Raw genomic sequence first — 20,576 nt, 5'->3', positions numbered from 1 at the left:
TCTTCCAAAGAGTGAGCCAAGTCGGCAATGCAGGGAGAGGGCCACGAGGCATCTTGGCCTTAACTGTGTTTTATGACCCAATGCTCTTGCTGCTGAGGCCACCAACTTGCCTGTCTGCCTGTTTTCCTTCTTTTTGTTTGTTTGATTGTTCTGAAGACAGGGTCTCATGTAGTTCAGGCTAGCCTCCAACTTACTATGTAGCCCAGGCTGGCCTTGAATTTCCTATCCACCTGCCTCCACCTTCTGAGAGCTAGGATCCCAGGCCTGTGCTCACATACCCAGGAACCTGTACATGTCTGTCCAACCTAATCTTTTACTTCCCCCCAATATTAGACAAGTTCCAAGAGATGCCCCTTTGAACCTGGGAAGATCGAAGGGAGAACACCTAGGCTATGAGTGATTGAGACATGGTCCAGGGAGCTTAGGCAGCTGAGGAAGAGCCCTTCCCTGCCTTCCCACTTTGTCCCCAGTGGCTGAAAAATGCTCCCAGCCTTTGCTGACAACTAAGGAAAGAAAGGAAATGTGGGGCTGGTGGCATTCATGCTCTGTGTGGCTATGCCAGTGGGACTTGGGATCCAGTGAGCAGTTGAAATATATGTGTGCGTGCATCTGTGCTTATGTATGAGTGTGCACATTTTGGAATATCTGTATCCCTGCTCTGCCTGAGAACTCCTTTTGGGGTGTGGCTGCCTGTGTGGACAGGGGCCTGAATCTTTTATCTCCCAGGGAAATCTGTCTCTCTATCTATCTATGTATCTATATATCTATGTATCTATCTATGTATCTATGTATCTATCTATGTATCTATGTATCTATCTATGTATCCATGTATCTATCTATCTATCTATCTATCTATCTATCTATCTATCTATCTATCTATCTATCTATCTAATCTATCTGTCTGTCTTTGTACCTATTATCTGTCTGTCTGTCTGTGTAGGTACATGTGCCATGGCACACTTGTGGTAGTCAGAGGACAGTTTTGGGCGCTGGCTCTCTCCTTTTACCATGTGGGTTGGGGGACTGAACTCAGGTCATCAGGCACCATCTCACTGGCCCCGGGCTTATATATTTCTACACCTTTAGTATGGAGCTTAGCAGGGCCCCTCCTCTAAATGGCCACTTATCCAATAATAAACTGACTCCAGAGAGGCTGCCATACCCCAGAATAGCTTTAGTGAGGTTCTTGTTTCTCTCTAGTGACCTCTAACGTGCCCTTCTCTCATGTGGACACCCATAGATACTCTGGGCCTCTCTCTGCTGCTGGTGCAGGCTCTTCTTTCTAGGAGAACAGCACTCACCTCCACTGACCTTGACTCCACCCTCCACATGCCAACGGAGAGGCTTCTGCTTTGCCGTATTGTCCACCGCTGCCAGTCCAAAGCTGGATTTCAAAGCCAGCCTCGTCTCACTGTGGTAGGCGCTGGGGAGGCTGGGCTGCACAGAGTCCTGTTTGCACGGTCTGTAACGGTGTGGGATGGGTGACACACCCACCCTCTCACCATCCCCTGGAGCCCCGACGTCCCCTCTTGCAGCTGTGCCCTCGTGGCCTCCAGCAGAGCCTACCCTGCCTGGGTGGGTTGGCTGGTCAGGAGAATATTTATTTGAAGAGGCATTTCACCTGGGTTTGGGATGTGCTTGGCTTATTACCCATAAATATCAACTAACAGAAAAGAGCGGCCTCTGGGAGGAGAAATGGATGCTGGAGAGGGAAGCTACAAGCTGATTTTATCCCCAGGGAGACAGGGAATGGGCTACTTTTGTGCCTGGCTTTTCCAGTGCGGTCCCCAGGGCCCCTTGGTGCCATGGCACTGAGCCGTCTGGGGCTATGGCGCCACCTCTCCTCCATGTCCCTGGGAATCTGGGGCTGGCCGAGCCAACAGTCACCTAAATCCCTCCCAGGATCCAATAGGGCGGAAGGGGCCTGCAGGAGAGAGGTGACTGAGGGCCCGGGTAAGGAGGGCCTGTTTCCTGGGCCTTCCTGGACAAAGTGGCTTTGGGAAAGGTCCTGCCTGTTGCAGGAATAAAAGAGAGGAAGGGCACCCCGGGGGGGGGGGGGGACGACAGCAAATGTGAGGGTGTGACGGCCTGCCTGAGAGGCCAAGGACCCTGTAGGGGAACCTGAGGCTGGTGGAGATATGTACTGAGGGGGGCTACATGAGCCCCTCCCTAAAGAAAGTAAGCAGTGTACTCCCCCAAGTTATATAAAGAGGAACCTCCCTGACTTGAGAGTAGGCCAGGGAAGTGACGAGGCCTTTCAAGATTTATCGTGAATTTTGTGACACTTACAAGTTCCTCGAAGCAAACTGTGGTCATCGTTCCCCTTCTGGTCATTTGGCTCCGCTGACACGTGTGGCCTGTTTGGTCCCCAGACCACGTTCTAAAATTATAGAATCTTGTCAGGGAAAGGGCAGCTCATCCAACCTTCTGTCCAGTGTGACAGTCCCAGCCAGAGCAACTGACAGATGGCAAGTTGCTGATGCATGCGCGCTGTCGGCCCGGGCCGCTCACTACCTTATGGGGCAGCCCTTTCGCTGTGGGGAAGCTCTAATTGTTGAGAGTTATTTCCTTTTGTTTAGCCCAAACCTGGCACTGTGATGCCCTTGGTTGAAGGCCTGGCCTCTGGGACACCATAAAGTCAATCTGCCTCACTTCCACATGACAGATTCTGCACGGCTGAAGACAGCTCGCCCCCCTGGATTTGCTCTTTCCCTGGCGGAACACCCCAGTTTCTGGACAGTGTATCAGAAGAAGGGCAGCTTGGGTGCCCTCGGTGACTGGCTTTCATCCTGCTCGCGTCTTGCCTTCAAGTGTGACACCCAGATAGCACGGCATCCTCAGAGGCCTTGGAACCAGGAGCCAGGCCACGGGACCTGCAGTACTGGGTGGGCCTCAGCATCCCTTCTAGCACCATACCAATGCCAGGGTCCTGGGCCCAGAGAATCGGGACCTGCAGTATTGGGGGAAGTACAGGAATCTGTACTTGGTGTATAGGTATGTATGTGCTCATATGTGTGTGCAGGTGTATGCATATTTGTGTATACATGGAGGCCATAGGTCAAGGTCAGGTATTTTGTCTTATTGCTGTCCACATTCTTATTATTATTTTAAATTAAAGTACATTTATCTATCTATCTATCTATCTATCTATCTATCTATCTATCTATCTATCTATCTTGTGTGTGTGTGTGTGTGCCTGTGTGTGTGTGTACAACTTGTGGAGGGAGTTGGTTCTCTCCTACTATATGGGTCCTAGGGATTGAACTCAGGTCATCAGACTTTGTGGCAAGCACCTGCTGGGTCATCTTACTGGCCCAAGTCTAGCCATTATGAAACTTGATCTGTGCATCAAAGTTTGGTGGGTCACGTTGGTCTTGGGTTCCTCTCTGCTGGCGCTGGCGCCAACTCCAAATCTGGAGTCAGGAGGTGCACAGCTGTTCTGTTGTTTTTCTGCACTCAGTGTCCACTCCGGTGAACACATATTATATATTTTATCACTATAATAGAAAAAGCTGTGTCTCTGCCTGTGCCCTGTGTGGTGCCCCACAGGCAAGGTGAGGTTGGACATGTTCCTGATGTTGCAGCATTGACTCAAGGTTATGTCCCGTAGTGAGAGGAGCAGTTAGCTGACCAACAAAAACCACATTGCTCCTCCACAGTTTAGAACTATCCTGGGGGGGGATTGCTGCCCAGTCATGGGCTGTATGTCCCATCTCCTCCTGCATCTAAGAAGGAATCCACAATTGATTCTCAGCAATGGAATCTGAATAGAGATGGTGGTGGAACTTCTAAGTCAAAGTGGTTAAGCATCACATAGGAGAACCCTCATGAGCTCTGATAACCCAACAGAGGACTTGATGGATGTTCTAGGGACAGCAGGGCCAGGGAGGAACCTGGCTCCTCGAGTTACCACTTGGAGCAGAGTTTCTCAAGAGCTGGCTGAGCATAACACCTACGTTCCCTTCAGTTGGATAAGGAATAGACCTCTTTTGTGTGAAGCCACAATTTAGAGATCAATTGCCAGCATCAATTACCCTAATTAGCATATACCACAGGCTCATTGTCCTGTTCCAAAGGTTGTTCCCATCGCCCCACCTTTCATGGTCAAATTATATCACATGTCAACTAAGCTTCTAGTTTTAACCATTACTGAACTAGATTTGCTGGGTGACTTAAATCTAGCTGAACCGTGCTGAGCTTGTGAGAGGAGAGAGATGCTGGGTCAGAAAGATGGCTCAGTGGTTAAGGATGACTCCTGTCAAACCTGGTGACCTGAATTTGATTGCCAGGACCCACGGAGTGAAGGAGAAAACAGACTCTCACGAGTTGTCCTTTGACCTTCCCCACGTGTATGTTCCCTGCCCCCAATAAATAAATAAAGTGTAATAAGAAGTGAAAAACTAATGAGAGATGCTGTGGCTAGGTCTAGAAAGGCTGGTCCCATTGCGGACTGTTCTTCCTCTCACTAGTTCTATGCACATTCATTCATTCATTCATTCATTCATTCATTCATTCATTCATTCACTCATTCACTCATTCCTCTTTCATCCTTCCAGCCAGAGTGTGCTGGGTTTATAGAAGGGGTTGACACCCTTCTCTTTTGTTCCTTTGCTGGACTCAGCAGGTCAGTGGATGTTCTAGATACTTCTCTTGTTTACTTTTCTCATTGTGACAGATTGCCTTGCAAAAGGGACTTAAACAAGGGAAGGTTTATTCTGGCCTCATAGTTTGAGGGGGCATATGCTATCATGGCGGGGAAATCATGGGCACAGCTTGGGTAGGCTGGTCACATGGCCTCCACAGTCAGGAAGGAGAGAGAAGTGTGGGGGGGGGTGTGCTGCTGCTCAGTCCCTTTTTTTAAGCCTAGGACCCCAGACTGTGACATGGGGCTGCTCACATTTAGGGTGGATCTTTCCATCTCAGCCAAATCTAGAAAATCCCTCAGGGGCATGCCCAAAGATTTGTTCCCATAGTGATTTTAAATCTTATCAGGTTGGCAATCAAAATTAACCATCACAGTGGGAATCCCTGCCTCCATTGTAGGTGGGGCGACTGCCCCTCTCAACAAACCTTTCCCAGTTTAAAACTGGGCACAGTGCTCTTACCCTGCAGTGTCACAGTTTGAAACCATATGCTGTAGGCAATTTCCTCTCTGCTGAAACAGTTCATACCAGAGAGAAGGTCATTAAGACTCAGGACATTCTAAAGGGGGGCTCCTTAAGGCTCAGGAAGTAAACAGCCCACAAGTCTTAGGAAGTCCCTGAAACTGACCAGATGCTCAAGGCCCCTCCCTTCTTGAGTTTATATAAGTAGTAAGGACAGCTGAGGTGGCTTAGACCAGATGAGCTGCCTGTAAGTTATGTAGTGAGCTCAGGGTTTTTGCTTTCATGAGCCCATCACTCATGGGGCAGACTTTTACTGATGCAGTTGTCTTTGAATTGTCCATGTTCCTGTAAGTCACCTCAATAAATTCACTGCCTCATCAATTTGGAGTTCGGTGGTATTGTTACTTTGTCTGTGGTCGGACAGACATCTGCTCATGTCTCCCCCAAAATAATGCCATGTAACACCATACCAACTATAACAGAAAGAATTTAACAGAAGGACTTGGTTCTGCAATACAATAAAGTTCTGAGGGTAGGTGATATGGGAAAGGAAGGCTGTCAGCTGTGGTCAGTGACTAAGAAGAGAGCCAGCCCCACTGTGATGGTGAGGGTCCATCGTCACAGTGGCCCTTGCCTTTCAGTGCTGTCTAGTGCTTCTACCGCAGGACCTCAGGGAGAAATGTGACTTAGAGAGTCCCAGGGCCCCCACATCCCAAAGCAGAATGTACTTAGTACATTTGGGGCTGAGTCAACTACGTAAGAACCAGTGCAGGGGTGCTAGGGAGATAGCTTAGTCCACAAAGTGCTTGCTGTACAAGCTTGAGGACCAGAGTTCAAGTCTCAGGACCCACATGAAAAAGATGGGTACAGGCTGGAACCATGGCTCAGTGGGTAAAGCGCTTGCTGTGAAAAAGAAGACCCAAGTTTGTAGCTCATCACCCATGTGAAAAAGCTGGGTGCAATGGTGCCCATCTGGAATCCTAGCACTGGGAATGTGAAGACAGGCGGGTCCCAGGGGACAGCCAGCCTAGCCAAAATGATGAACTCCAGGTTAAGTGAGAGATCCTCCCCCCCCCTCTCTCTCTTTCACACACACACCAGCACAGTTGTTAACATGGGTTCTCTGTGGGTCCCTCAAGTCAGTTGTTGTCCTTAGTCCCCAGCTGGTGTAAGCACCGACATCTTGGCAACACGTTGACACCTGGATGCTGGTTTCCAGGTCCCAGATGCACAACAGACATCACATGTGGGGTTGGTATTGCAGACCCTTCCTAGGAAGAACCTTACATCCAAAGTCAATCAAGGTCAGGTGCACACTGATGCTGGGGCCCAGGGCGGAGATAAGCTATATGAGTCTCTCATACAGAGGGGCTTCAGGAGAGGGACCCCCTCCTGGACTCTTCTAGAAGGGAACCTTTGCTTACCATGGTTGTAGCTAAAAAGCTGGTAATATTCCACTTACTGCTGTGTGACCTTGAGCTGGTGAATTACCTCCTCCACATCTTGATTTCTTCCTCGTGAAATTCCTTGGAGGGTTTTTGTGCAGATTAGGGCTAATGTATGTAAAACACAGGGCCCTGCACACTTAGACTCTGGCTAAGTGGTGGGGATTATGATGGGGATTTGATATTGATCAAAATTGTGTGTGTGTGTGTGTGTGTGTGTGTGTGTGTGTGTGTGTGTGTGTGTAGTATGTTGTGGAGGTCAGGGATCGAAAGAGAGAGAGAGAGAGAGAGAGAGAGAGAGAGAGAGAGAGAGAGAGAGAAAGGGGGGGGCAGGGACAACAGAGTGCTCTTTCTCAGGAGACATCCATTTTGTTTTTTGGGACCTGGCACTTGCTGATTAGGTTAGGCTGGCTGGCCAGTGAGCCCATGGATCTGCCATCTCGACCTCCCCAGGGCTGGGGTTATTAGCATATACCACCACATCCAGATTTTTATGAGTCCTGGAAATGGAACTCAAGTCTGGGTGTGCATGACAAGCGCTCTACTGGCTGAACTGTCTCCCTGGCCCCTGCCCTCCATTCTTGATGGAGATGGCAGGGTCTCCAGGGGCAGGGGCACAGGCAGAGAGGGTGTATCAAAGCCCTGGTAGCTAAGGAGATCCTGCCAACACAGGTCGGGTGGGGCAATGGTGATGGGGAACACTGCCCCATCCTGATGGAGCCCTCGGAAACCCAGACCAAAGGAAACTGCCCTGTCTAATGGGAACCAGCTTTTTAGTTCACGGGCACCAGCAGGATGGCCCTGCAGTGGCCCAGAGGAGGCAGATGGAGCTGCCCAAGCCCCATGCCTGATTTTGGGGCCGCTGCTGTGCAAGTCTGGATGCAAGTGAGTGGGTGTAAAGAATGTCAAGCAAGATTCGATTACAATTTTTATTTTGGAAAAACCTTCATCAAAATATGTATATCTAATTAGGACAATTACAGCACAGGAACAAAAAACTGATTAAAAATCAGACACTCCATAAATTATAAGTGTTTTCCTCCAGCTGGGGCACATCTCTGGCTGCTGAGCTGCAAGGCCAATCAATGGAGCCAGGGCTCCGGGAGCAGGAAGGGGAGGAGGCAACACCCAGGACAGGATGGAGGGATGCTGAGTGCACACTGGGGGCTCTGATACTGCCCGAATGTAGCTCTCAGGCACAGAGGCTGGTTGATTTGCTTAGAGCAGAAGGAGCAGCTGTGGCCTTTTGAGCAGGGGTCTGGTGAGATGTGGATGTGCCTCTACATAGCAAGTGTGTGCATGTGTGTACTTGGTGGGGGCCAACGTGTCAGACCTTGTATGTGCATACAGGTCCATCAGCATGTGAACATCTGTGCAAACATCTGTGGCACTGGAAGAGGATGTGAATACGTGGACAGAAGTGAAACGCATGGTTGCATCTGGAGTTGGAGCCACAGGCCGTGTGCAGAGCTTGAGCAGGCAGTGGGCCTGGGTTCTGCCCAAGGTTCTGTGCCATGCATGGGGTGCACACACAGAGGAGGATGGAGACTGGCTGCCATGCATGGGTGCACACACAGAGGAGGATGGAGACTGGCTGCCATGCATGGGTGCACACACAGAGGAGGATGGAGACTGGCTGCCCTGCATGGGTGCACACACGGAGGAGGATGGAGACTGATTGTCATGCATGGGCTGCACACACGGAGGATGGAGACTGACTGTCGTGCATGGGCTGCACACATGGAGGATGGAGACTGGCTGCCATGCATGGGCTGCACACATGGAGGATGGAGACTGGCTGCCATGCATGGGGTGCACACAGAGGATGGAGACTGGCTGCCATGCATGGGGTGCACACAGAGGATGGAGACTGGCTGCCCTGCATGGGGTGCACACAGAGGATGGAGACTGGCTGCCCTGCATGGGGTGCACACACGGAGGAGGATGGAGACTGGCACATCACCAGGCCAACTGAACTGTTTCTGAGATAGCTTGAGATGGCGCTGGGGACATGGTGCAGGCATGAGGACTTGAGTTTGGGCCCCTAGCACCCACAGAAAAAGTAAAAAGCTGGGTGCAGTGGCACACATCTGTGACCCCAGTGCTGGGTGGTGCTGAGTCGGGCAGGTTCCTGGAGCTCACCAGCTGGAAAGTCTAGCCAGATTGGTGAGCTTTAGGTTCAGTGAGAGACGATTTCTCAAAAACTCAAGTGGAGAGCAATTGAAGAAGACAGTTGCTCTTTAGCTCTGGGCTGCATGCGGGCACACACCCCACCGAAGAAAAGGAGGCGGAGGGGCTGGAGAGATGACTCAGTCATTAAGAGCACTGGCTGCTCTTGCAGAGAACCAGAGGTCAGTCCCCAGCATCCATTTGAGGCATCTCACAACCTGCTGTTGTTCCAGCTGTTTCAGGGGATCTGTTGCCTTTGACGTCGTTAGGCACCCACATTCAGGTGCATGTATTATCCTGCTCCACCATACCCGCCTATATTTAAGAGTAAAGACAACTCCGTGCATAGCTGAAGCCGTTTGGCCGATTTGCAGGTGGTGAAATTGGAATGGAGAGCCTTAAAGCCATGTCTTAAGCTTGCCTAGCCAGTAGAGGACCCAGGTACAGAGGCAATGTGGCTCCTGAACTTGAGCTAGGTATCTGGCCCCTCCGATATGCATAGTCTCCCCCAGAGCACAGTGCAAGGCCAGACTTTTAATTAGCAGGCCAGGTTGAGCAGCTCCTGCTTGGCCGTTTGTCGGAAGAGCGGCATGGGGGGAGAGGCGGCTCAGGAGGAGAGCTTTGAGAGGCCTGGGCACGCGCTCTGGAAACGCCCCACTGAAACCGCCGTCTATTCTGCCTCTAAGAAGGGGGTTTATGTCTGAGCTGGATCCAGCTTTGACACTCCAAGCCCTTTTCATCCCCAACCAATCCCCTGGGAACCCAGGGCTGGGCCACGGTCCCTCCACTCTGTCTCCCAGCTCAAGTCAAATCCCCCAGAGTCGGTACTCTTGCGGACAGGGCCTCTGCAGTGCACCTGGGATTTGGAAGCTTGGGGGATTAGAGTGGCCTCAGATCCTGGGAGCCCTGTTTAAAAGGGTGGGAGGGAGATGTAGAGGAGCCCTCAATGTGACCCTGTTATCTCATTCTGCAGCTACCAGCTGGCTGTGGTGTACCAAGAGGGGCGGGCCCCTTGGCCCAGGTGGTGCTGGGGAGAACAGAAGGCAGACATGAGAACGCCAGGTAAGGTAGGTAAACTGAGGTTGGCTCCAGCCACTATACCACTCATTTCCCTGGGAGGCTTGCTTGATGTGACCTTCCTGCTGACCTGTTTCCTTGTCTGTCAACCAAGATACCTAGAGAAACTTCCAGAAGTTCCTACAAGCTTAGACTGACTCCAGAGTTTCCCATCCTGCCCATGTTTGAGGTCCTGTCTCATTTCTATTTTCTCTAGAGAAGGGTAAATGTGGGTGTTTAAGTGGGTGTGGGTGTTCAGGTGGGTGTGGGTGTGGGTATTCAGGTAGGTGTGGGGGTCCAGAGGGTGTGAGTGTTCAGGTGAGTGTGGGTGTGAGTACACAGATGGGTGTCGGGCCCCAGGGGTGGGTTGTGGGATAAGAGCTACTTTGTAAGAGGTTGGAAAGTGCCCCCGGATGCAGCAGCCTACATGTGCATCATTTTATCTCCCTAGCAGGGCTCTTCTTCACTGTGCTGAACTGGGAGACTCCTCTAGTTCCACCACATGGAGGGTGTGCTGTGGTGGGGCCATTCATTTGACAGTAGGAAGGCTCCAGGGTGCTTTGCTGAGAAGCTGTGGGTCCCTGGAAGGGCATTACCCTCCTCAGGCTCTCTCCAGTACATCACATCCCAGGTTCATAGAATACTAGAGCTGAGGGGTAGAGAAGGTGTCAGTAAAGGAATAAGTCAGTGTGACTCACCCAAGGATATTCAGTAAGTAGCCCCCGCATGGAGTCAGACCTCTCTATTCTTTGTAAAATTATTTATTTTTATTTTAGTTATGTATCTCTGGGTGGGTTTGTACACATAAATGTGATACCTCTGGAGGCCAGAAGAGGGAGTCAAAGGGCATCGGAGGGCGTCAGGTTCCCTGGAACTGGAGTTGCGGGTGGTTATGAGCTGTCCAGTGTGGGTGCTGGAAACTGAACTCAGGTCATCTGGAAGAATAGCACTTAGTTTATTTTCTGTACTGTGATGAGACACCATTATTTTAGAGGAGAGAGTTTATTGGAGCTTACAGTTTCAGGGAGTTAGAGTCTATGACCATCATGTTGGGGAACATGACTGCAGGCAGGCAGGCAGGCATGGTGCTAAGCAGTAGCTGAGGGCTCACATCTTGAGAAAATGAAAGAGAGAGAGAGAGAGAGAGAGAGAGAGAGAGAGAGAGAGAGAGAGACAGAGAGAGAGACAGAGAGAGAGACAGAGAGACAGAGAGAGACAGAGACAGAGAGACAGACAGAGACAGACAGAGACAGAGAGAGACAGAGACAGAGAGACAGAGAGAGACAGAGACACAGAGAGAGCGCTGACTGGGAATAGCGAGGGCTTTTGAGACCCCAAAGCCTATTCCCAGTGACACACCTCCAACAACAAGGTCACACTTCCTAATCCTTCCCAAAGAGTTCCACCAACGGGGGACCAAGAATTCAAATTTATAGGGGCTTATAGGGGCCATTCTCATTCAAACTTCCACAGCAGCAAGTGCTCTTAGCCACTGAGCCGTCTCTACAGCTTCCCAGACCTCTTGGTTCTTAAATTCTGTCCTGAACCCTTTCTTGAAAACATGTGTGTGCAGTTCACTTTGGATGCAGTGTACAGCTCTGTCTCCCCGCTCCATTTTTTTTAAAACCAGAAGCCCTCAAATGTTCAGAACCTCCCTCTTACAGTCCACTTCACACTGATTCATCTGAGGATGTCAGTGCCCACACACAGCCCCAGCTCTGGGATCTGAGACTTGGCTAACTGGCTATCTAGCCTTCTCTTAATGCAATTACACCCCACTACCACATGGTGTCACTGTTGGTGATTGGTCTGGTGCAGCTTAATGGAGGAGACCAATGGCAGGTCACACACGATCTAAATCACAGTTCAGGTGAAAACACCCTGGCATAGGGTTGGCCCCTAAGCATGAAAGTTCCAACTGAAAAGAGCGGGTGCTTTGATACCCTTGGAGGGGGTTGCTTTGCTACAACCTGGGCTAGTGAGACCCCAATGATGACCTTGCAGGCTGCCACACCCCCACTGCCAGCAACTCCAATGCAAAGTATTTTAAAAATGAATGTATGCATTTTGCTCCAACTCAATAAAGATGACCTTTAAAAAGATAGTTACAAATGACCTTTTACACCATTTCCTACCCCATATACAAAAGACACTCAATAGTAGATGAAGCTATTAAAGGACTCTCTGTACTTTAAATGCCTACTTGCCCTCACCACCTCTAAACTCTGAGACATAATTTCATAGGAATGGCTGTGAATCTGCAAACTCTCAGCAGCTCAACTTCATACCCAGAAGTATTTAATATTAAATATGTACCTACTTCTTCCTTTAAAATATTTACATCAGTCTTTCTGGGGGATTTCCCCCAATTTTTATTTATTTATTGTATATGAGGGAAGGAGCACATGCCACGGCATGTCTGTGAATGTTAGCAGACAACTTGGGGGAGTTGGTTCTCTCCTTCCACTGAGTGGGTCCCAGGGATCACACTCAGGTTGTCAGACTTGGTGGCAGGTGCTTTTACCCACTGAGGCTTCTCACTGACTGTTCTCAGATTGTTAACGACTCTTCCCTTTCTAAAGAGCCAGACTTTAGTTTTTAAAAGAGAATTTAAGGTTGATAACTAAATTACATTTAAATACAGAGTTCTTGTAATCCCCCTACAGCCTTTCCCATTATTGGTGCCTTAATCCACCTTTATTACAGTTGATGAACTCTCCAAAACATGATTTTTTTTTTTTCTGAGAGAGTAACAGAGCTAACCCTGAGAAGATTCTGCTTGGCTGGCTTGGACCACAGCCTATCCCTGAGTCAAGCATTCTGACCAGAGATCACAGCATTGCAACTATTCAGTCACGTGATCCCACAGAATATCATGGCATCACCTGGGATGTTGTATTAGTCAGGGTTCTCTAGAGGAACAGAACTTATAGAATGAATATCTTTTTATATGGAGAAAGAGGAATTATTAGTATGGCTTACAGGCTATGGTCCAGCTAATCCAACAATGGCTGCCTATGAACAGAAGAATCCAGTAGTTGTTCAGTGCATGAGGCTGGATGTCTCAGCTGGTCTTCAATATATGCCAGAATACCGAATAAGGAGGTTCTAATGCCAGTGAGGAAATGGACTTGCCAGTGAGAGCAGAGCAGGCAGGCAAAAAGAGAGAACTTCCTTCTTTCATGTCCTCTATATAGGCTGCCAGCAGAAAGTGTGGTCCAGATTATAGGTGAATCTTTAAATCCAGATCTCAAAAGATCTGGATTAAAGGTCTATCTTCCTACCTCAAAGATCCAGATTAGAAGTGGGTCTTCCCATGTCAAATGATTTAATTAAGAAAAAAACTCTTACAGGTGTGCCCAGCAATTTTAGTTAATTCCAGATGTAGTTAAGCTGACAACCAAGAATAGCCCTCACAGATGTCATGGGGCCATGTCTGTCAATGAGGATCGACTCATCAGGTCACTGTGTCTGAACCACGCACAGGGCCTGAGGAGCCCCTGAAAGAGCCTGAAGAAGGGGCAGCATGTTAGGTAGACAGAAACACTGTCACCATGTGTCAAGGACCATGCCAGCATGCTGCACCAGGCCACCTCTCCTGGGTGGCCTTTGCCATCTGTCATTGAGTGATCTCTGCATCCCAGCATTCTGAATGTTCTCTTCTGTTGCTGTGACAAACACCCTAACAAAAACATGATGCTGTGTGTGTGTGTGTGTGTGTGTGTGTGTGTGTGTGTGTGTGTGTGATGTGGCTTACAATTCCATGAGCTATTATTTGAGAGAAGTCAAGGAAGGAACTTAAACTATGACATCCCATAGTCAAACAGGGAGAGAATAAACCTATGAATCGTTGCTTGATTGCTTGCTACACAGCCAGCCCTCTCTACTCTTAAGACAGTCCAGGGAATGGCTCCACCCTTGGCGGGATGGCTCAGTTAACAATCAAGATGATCCCCCCCACAGACATGTCCACAAACAATCCTGATCCAGATCATTCTTCCGATGAGACTCCATTCCCAGGTGATTCTATGCTGTGAGAAGTTAGTAGTTAACGTCTAGCACCCCAGGGGGAATGTCACGGCTGTGGCCCACAGTGCGATGCTTGTCACAACCTTACCATCCAGTGTTTCCTTGGGGAAGGTCGCTTCTGGGTGCTGCGTGGCCTCCTCCACTGGACAGCCCGATGCAGGATCATTTCTCAGTGCTACCTTCGTGGTCACCACGTCACTCTGCTTTCTTGATTTAGCATGGCCAAGAGCCTTCCCAGGGGACTTCAGTTCCAGGGCACCTCAGTGTGTGAGTGTGCTGTGTGTGTGCATGTGTGTGTACGTGGCTGTGAGGTTAGGGGTCTGGGTACCTAATCTTCACCAACATAGGGGTGGCGAGGGAGGGGTGGCCATCTGGCTGTGCGTACTTTCTCCATGTCTGTAGCATCCTGATTATTATTCTGGTCCCGGGCAGAGGCAGCTGCATGGCTGGGGAGGAAACTGACAGGCAGTGGCAGGTCACCGTGGCTGCTGGGGTTGGAAGGTGACCAGATCCTGGCAGGGAGGAAGACAAGGCTGGAGGTACCAAGAGCCACCTGTGAAGGTGGTTGTGCCCACCTCCCCTCACCCCAGCTCCCCTTTCCTGTCAGTCCAGCTCTGTGGGTTGTGCTGTTGCTGGTGTGAGGGCCAGACCCTTCAGGCCCTCCTGTGGGGCAAAGCCCAGCCCGGCTGAGGGAAGTGGGGGACAAAGTGTGGGCTGGAAACCTCCGCTCTTGTCCGCTGTCTCTTCTTACACAGACTTTTTGAGCTCCCCCAGCTCTGCTCAGCATCCTGGGTTGACCCTGGCAGGGAGCTCATGCTGGGTGAGAAGACCCGGTGGGAGACTGCAGGCCCTGCCCTTCTTTGGCACTGGAGACCCTACTTTGAATCTGTAAATGCCATCTCCAGCCCCAGTGGGAACAGCTTCCTGTTCCCAGGGCTTCTGAGTTCTCATCCGTCCCCCTTGGCTTCTCTAGCCTCACCTCACCTCTGCTGTCCAGGGTATGAATGACTTCTCTGCATGCTTAGAGAGGCAACTTCTGGTTCTCGAGGCTGCAACCCTCCATCTCACTCAGGTTTCCCTCTGCCACAAGCTAGCTGGGTGAATGTGAGTGCTGATGCTCTTTCTCTGGCGCCTCATTTTCTTCTCTGTAAAAGGGGATGGGGGCATTTCTGGGACTCTTTTGAGTTCTCCCAGATCTCCAGAACCACCTGGGGATTCCCTAAGATGTTCCCACTTCACCTTTGAGGGAGGGATAGATCTGCTTCCTAGGTGTGGCCTCATGCCCTAAAGGAATTTTCCCCCATCCGTTTCCCATATAGGTAGAGTCCTAGCCAGGCATGGGAAGAGAGATCTGGCTCTCTTGAGTAGTCACTATCATGGGTAATTTCCAGAAAGATCTCTCTTCCAAGAAGTAAGGCAAAGAGAGGGGCTGGTAAGTATTGAGGAGAGCTGCGTAATGTCTCCTTGGTCTTCTCCCTCAACACACCTGCCTTCCCTACAACAGGCCCAGACAGCTGTCAGTTAGGAGAGGGGAAGTTTCAGGGGGTGGAGCTGTGGGAGGAAGCCTGGAAGAGATCAGAACAGAGCTGGGGCCTTGTTTGGGGTTTGAAATGCCCAAGCTGCTAATTTGAGACTAATCAATGCTAATTTGCACATATCTGGTTGCTAGAGTCGTTATCTATTTCTTGTCAAGATGTCCCAGGGGCTCCCAGCTCTTCCCCATGGCTGCCCACCAGGCATCTTCTCCCAGAACTCAAAGGTGTTGTGGGGCCAGCTCCGCAGGGGGAGACCGCAGACAGGCACTCAGAAGCCTTTGAGCCCAGCCCAGCTGGCACAATGGGCTGGGAGAAATTCAGGCCTCAGAAGGGGAGGAGAGAAGAGGCTGGGGGGCCGGCCAGCACAGCCTGGGAGGAGGAGAATTAAGCAAAAGTGCAAATTTCCCAAACCCGTGATTAACATTTCTTCCAAATCTGCATGAATATTAAAGCGTAACCCACCCTGGTCCCCACACAATGAATTCTGCATGAATCTTAAGATAAATCGTTTGGATAACTTAGCGGCAGCTGTAGTCCCCTGCTACCAGCTGCTTCCCCAAATCATTTCAAGGCAGGGAAAGGATGAGAAAAAAGGAATGTTGGTAAGGGGGGCCAGGAGGGGGCCAGGAGGGGGCCAGGAGGTGCCAATTGCTTAGAGACTTCATGCTCAGGCATCATGGCAGGCAGGGTGTCATGCTGAGGGCAAGGGGTGGGTCTCACAAAGCCCATGCCCGTTTGTCACACTTCTACGAACAAGGTGAGGAGTGGGGTTTATCAAGTCTGTGCCTGTTTGTCACACGCTGTAAGGACATAAGAGTGAGCTATCAGACATCTACTTTGACCTTCAAGGACTCCTTTCCCGTGTCCCTGTTCTGTTGCTCTGTTCCCTGCCCCCCCCATCTCTTTGAGAAGCAAACCTTCTCGACTGACCCCACCCTGAAGGGTAGGATTCTCAGTCAGGGACAGCTGTGTCCCCTCAAGAGGCCCTTGGCAGTATCTGGAGAGTCTCAGCTAGGAAGTAGTACTCCTGATGCTATAGAGCATCCCACAATGACAACATTCCCCCCCCCCCCAATAACCCAGTCCCAGATGTCAGTAGCATGGAGCCTGAGAAAGCCTACCCTGAGGGGGGATACACAACTGCTTTGGTGCCCCCACCTCTCCTGAAGATCTGGTCACCTTCTCCTATGCATAGAATTGAGTCAGTCAAGGTCCTGGATGGGAGCCTGAGTGTGGCAACATCATTATTGTGGTTGTCATCAGGCCAGACAAGGTCCTGCAGGCAGCAGATGGCACCCTCCAAGGAAGGTTCCAGCCAGTGAAGTCTGTTTATTGTATGGGTGTGGTGGATATGCACACACGTATGTTCAGGTGCACGCACATGCAGAGGCCAGAGGATGACATCAGGGGTCCTGTTCTATCACTTTCTAGCTTATTACTTTGAGGTGGTCTTTCAATGAATCTGGAGCTGGCTTGGCAGACAGTAGGCCCCAGCACAGAGTCTGTCTCCATTTCTCACAGCACTGGCTTGCAGGGACATGCGGGCCACACCTGACTTTTTATGTAAGTGCCGGGCATCAAAACTCAGGTCCTCATGCTTGTCCAGCAAGTGCCCTTCCACACGGAGCCATCCCTCAGCAGCAGAGGTCTGAGACCCAAAGCAGGTGGTAGAGGATCCAAGGTGCAGTAAAGTGGGAGCCATCCCATCCTTCAGTCTAAGAGACGAGGGAAAGGAATGGGGTTGCCTGAGCCTGGGGAAAGTCAACAGGAACCAGAGACCCAGCAGAAATAGCCTCTGCCAGAAACAAAGAAGGCTTGAGCTAGAGCCCTGGACCGGCCATGCCTGATTAGAAGGCAGAAAACAAAAGGCCTGCTCAGCACCGCCTGTAGGAGAGGGATGAAAGAATGGTAAGAGGGAATGAGGGACAAGTGGAGAGTGCCCGACACAGCCATCGTGGCCAGTGCCACCACGGCTACTCAGGGAACTACCTAGGACGTGAGTAAACACACGGGCCAGCGGTGAAAGGGAACCGCAGGAAGAAAATCCTGATCACAGCCGTGAAAGGATGAGTACAAATTGCCTTTTGGAAAATTCTAGGCTCTCTTTTCTTGAGAGAAGGTTAAAACGTTAGGATTCATTTGGGAGCCAATCTCAGAGAGAGCTTTGGGAAGCCAATGGCATGCTGGGATTCAATTTACAAAGACACAGTTGAAGCGCCAACTTACAGACATGCGCCCCGTGTCAAGAGAGAATTGCATGGAGGCGGGAATGTTCAAAGAGGAACTCCCCCCGCCCCCCAAAAGAAACAAAACAAAACGACCCATCTCAGCCTGTTGCCAAGGCTGGAGGTGGACTGGGGGTGAGGTCTCTGAGAGGTTGGGGGAGGGGGACCTAACAGCTTGATGGCTGGATGGTGGGTGTAAGAGGAGGAGGGTAAGCATGGGTGGGTCCATGTTTCTGGCTCAAACAGCTGGGCAGATGTTAGGGCTGCTTCTTGACATAAGAAGAATGGGGTGGGAGCTAGGAATTGGGCTTGGCTGGGTGCCATTGCCCACATCCAGGTGGATGGTCATTTTTGGGGTTGCTGGCTGCTGGGCAGTATCCGGAAGCTGTGTGACTTACCTTTCTCTTCTCTGGTCTCAGGTAGGGGCCTTTGCAGACTCTGCTGGGGTCCCTGAAGGAGGGGAGAGTGAATGGTTCTTCCAGAGGCCACTGGACCTGAGGGCTGGCCTCCTGTTTCTGGTTTTAAGCAGCATCTTAACAAGAAATAGACAAACAGGAGTGCTTTTCAGCTCAGCAGGGCAACGGGGGAGTGAATTAAAATCCCATTATAAAATCACCGCAGAGGCTGCCGGCAGCCTCGTGGATGATCATTCACAACAGCCTGCACACGCTGCCAAAATGCTCCTTGCTGTGACATGGGCCTCAGTGGTGGTCTTGGGAAGACTTCTGGTGTCAGGTCAACCTGGGTCTACCACCCAGGAGCCTGTGACCTTCACCCCCTTCAGGCTCTTGAACTCTCTTGAACTCCTCCTTCTCCATGATTGGAGGGGTCAGCCTCTGAGGGATACAGCTGAGCCTTTTGACCTTGGCTCTGCCTAGGAAGGTTGTGACGGGAATGCTCAGCGCAGTTAGGATGTTAGCTCCTGGCTCTCTCCCTGCCACGAGGTGGCAGGCAGTGGTGGTCACTGAGCCTTTCCAGTGTCATCTGTGTCCCTTTCAGCCCTAGGGGCTGCTGGCTTCCCTTCCTTGCCTGTGTTCCCAGTGCCTTGGCCTCCCCCAGCCTTGATTCAGCATTGCCAGCAGCTCCTTCGCTGAGACTCCCTTTCATCATGCTTTGCAGCATGTCAGACTTTCCACCAAGACCCTGATGCTCCACTCTCCATAGGGCCTGAAGCCATTGCTGAAGGTGACAGCTGATGGGAAGGTGCTGGACGCAGGGCCAGGTCCTTAGGAAGCTCTGGCTGTGTGCAGCGGTGGACAGGCGCCTGCAGAGCTGGGTGTTTCACCAGCTCCGCTACTTACGAACTAGCTCTGCAGCTGTGGGGAACTTACTTCAGCATCTTTAGTTTATCTTCTCTTAAAATGATGATGATGGTGATGATGGTGGTGATGATGATGATGATAATGATGGTGATGATGGGAGTGGTAATGATAATGATTGTGATGGTGATGGGAGTGGTGGTGATGATGATGGTAATGATGAGATGATGGTGATGATGGTAATGATGAGATGATGGTGATGATGGTAATGATGAGATGATGATGGTGATGATGGTAATGATGAGATGATAATGATTGTGGCGATGATGGGAGTGGTGGTGATAATGATGGAGAGATGGCAATAGTGGTAGAGGTGGAGGTGGTGGTGGTAGTGATAACGATGATAGTGGTGATGGTAATGGTGATGACCATAGCACACACGCCATAGAACTGCTGTAATTTCAAATGAACAAATTCATGCACAATTTAAAAAACGGCACAGCATGAGGCATCAGAAATATTAACTGTTTCTTTTTACTATAGTACCAAAGTGAAATTTGCTTTTTTCCAGGCCACATAAAAGGCCTGCCCAGCAATCAACCTCCCTCCACTTTTTTTTAAACTTTTCGTTCTTTCTTTCTTTCTTTCTTTCTTTCTTTCTTTCTTTCTTTCTTTCTTTCTTTCTTTCTTTCTTTCTTTCTTTCTTTCTTTCTTTCTTCCTTCCTTCCTTCCTTCCTTCCTTCCTTCCTTCCTTCCTTCCTTCCTTCCTTCCTTCCTTTCTTTCTTTCTTTCTTTCTTTCTTTCTTTCTTTCTTTTTTCAAGACAGGGTTTCTCTGTGTAGCTTTGTGCCTTTCCTGGAACTCACTTTGGAGACCAAGCTGGCCTCAGACTCAGAGATCCGCCCCACCCCCCCAAATGCTGGGATAAAGGCATGCGCCACCACTGCCCAGCAAGGTACCTTTCAAAACACCACACCAACCAGGACTATTTAAGCAGTCTTTAATAGGACACACCCCTACTCCTGCATCTTCTCAATCATTTCTTCCTTGTATTTGCCCTTCTCCTTTCCGACTTGGCTTTCCTTTCCAGGATCTTTTTGCGGTCTTTGTCCAGCTTTAGCCTGGTGATAACCACCTTGCTGGGGTGGATGCCCACATGGACAGTTGTGGCATTAGTCTTTTCTCGCTGCACTCATTCGATGTAGATGATGTATTTCTTCCTGTACACTTGGACCATTTTGCCAATCTGCTGGCCTTTGTAGTGTTCTCAGACAACCTGAACTTCATCATCCTTTCGAATGGGCATAGACCGAACATTGTACTTCTTCCTCAGCTCTTTGGAAAGGGTGGAAGACATGATCTTCCTCCAAATGTGAGAAGGTGCATTGAAATGCCGTTTGTGGTTCTTGCTTCGGTCTGAAGTCACAAAGGGATTGAACTTCATTTTGGTGGCTGTGATCCAGCGATGGCCGCAAAAGGAAAGAGCCAACCTCCCTCCACTTTTAAATAATGTGGTCATGATCTACTGTCTCCTGTGAGTAGAGGGCCCTTGAAGCCCCATAGTACCCCGCTCCCAGCTTAGCATGCCCCTTTCCAAAAGCGTCAGTGAGGACATGCCAAAAGTTTCCCTCGTTCCAAATACTAGGCCTGTTGTAGACCCGGCCCTTGGATGAGCTTTGGATGGTATGTTAAACTCACCAAGACACCAATTTTGCCATGGATCATTGAACTAGAGTTAGGATGAGCCCCAGATC

General features: G+C 50.2%; 1 pseudogene; it reads right to left on the bottom strand.

The window, feature by feature from the left end:
• Window positions 1-19,837: 19,837 nt before the first annotated feature.
• On the bottom strand, window positions 19,838-20,346 carry LOC107401226 (ribosomal protein uL24-like pseudogene; annotated as a pseudogene).
• Window positions 20,347-20,576: the final 230 nt, after the last annotated feature.

The sequence above is a fragment of the Peromyscus maniculatus genome, chromosome 8 (assembly GCF_049852395.1).
Source record: "Peromyscus maniculatus bairdii isolate BWxNUB_F1_BW_parent chromosome 8, HU_Pman_BW_mat_3.1, whole genome shotgun sequence".
In the NCBI taxonomy this organism is placed as follows: domain Eukaryota; kingdom Metazoa; phylum Chordata; class Mammalia; order Rodentia; family Cricetidae; genus Peromyscus; species Peromyscus maniculatus.
Note: the sequence above shows the minus strand (reverse complement) of the source record. Positions and strands in the feature narration are given on the sequence as shown.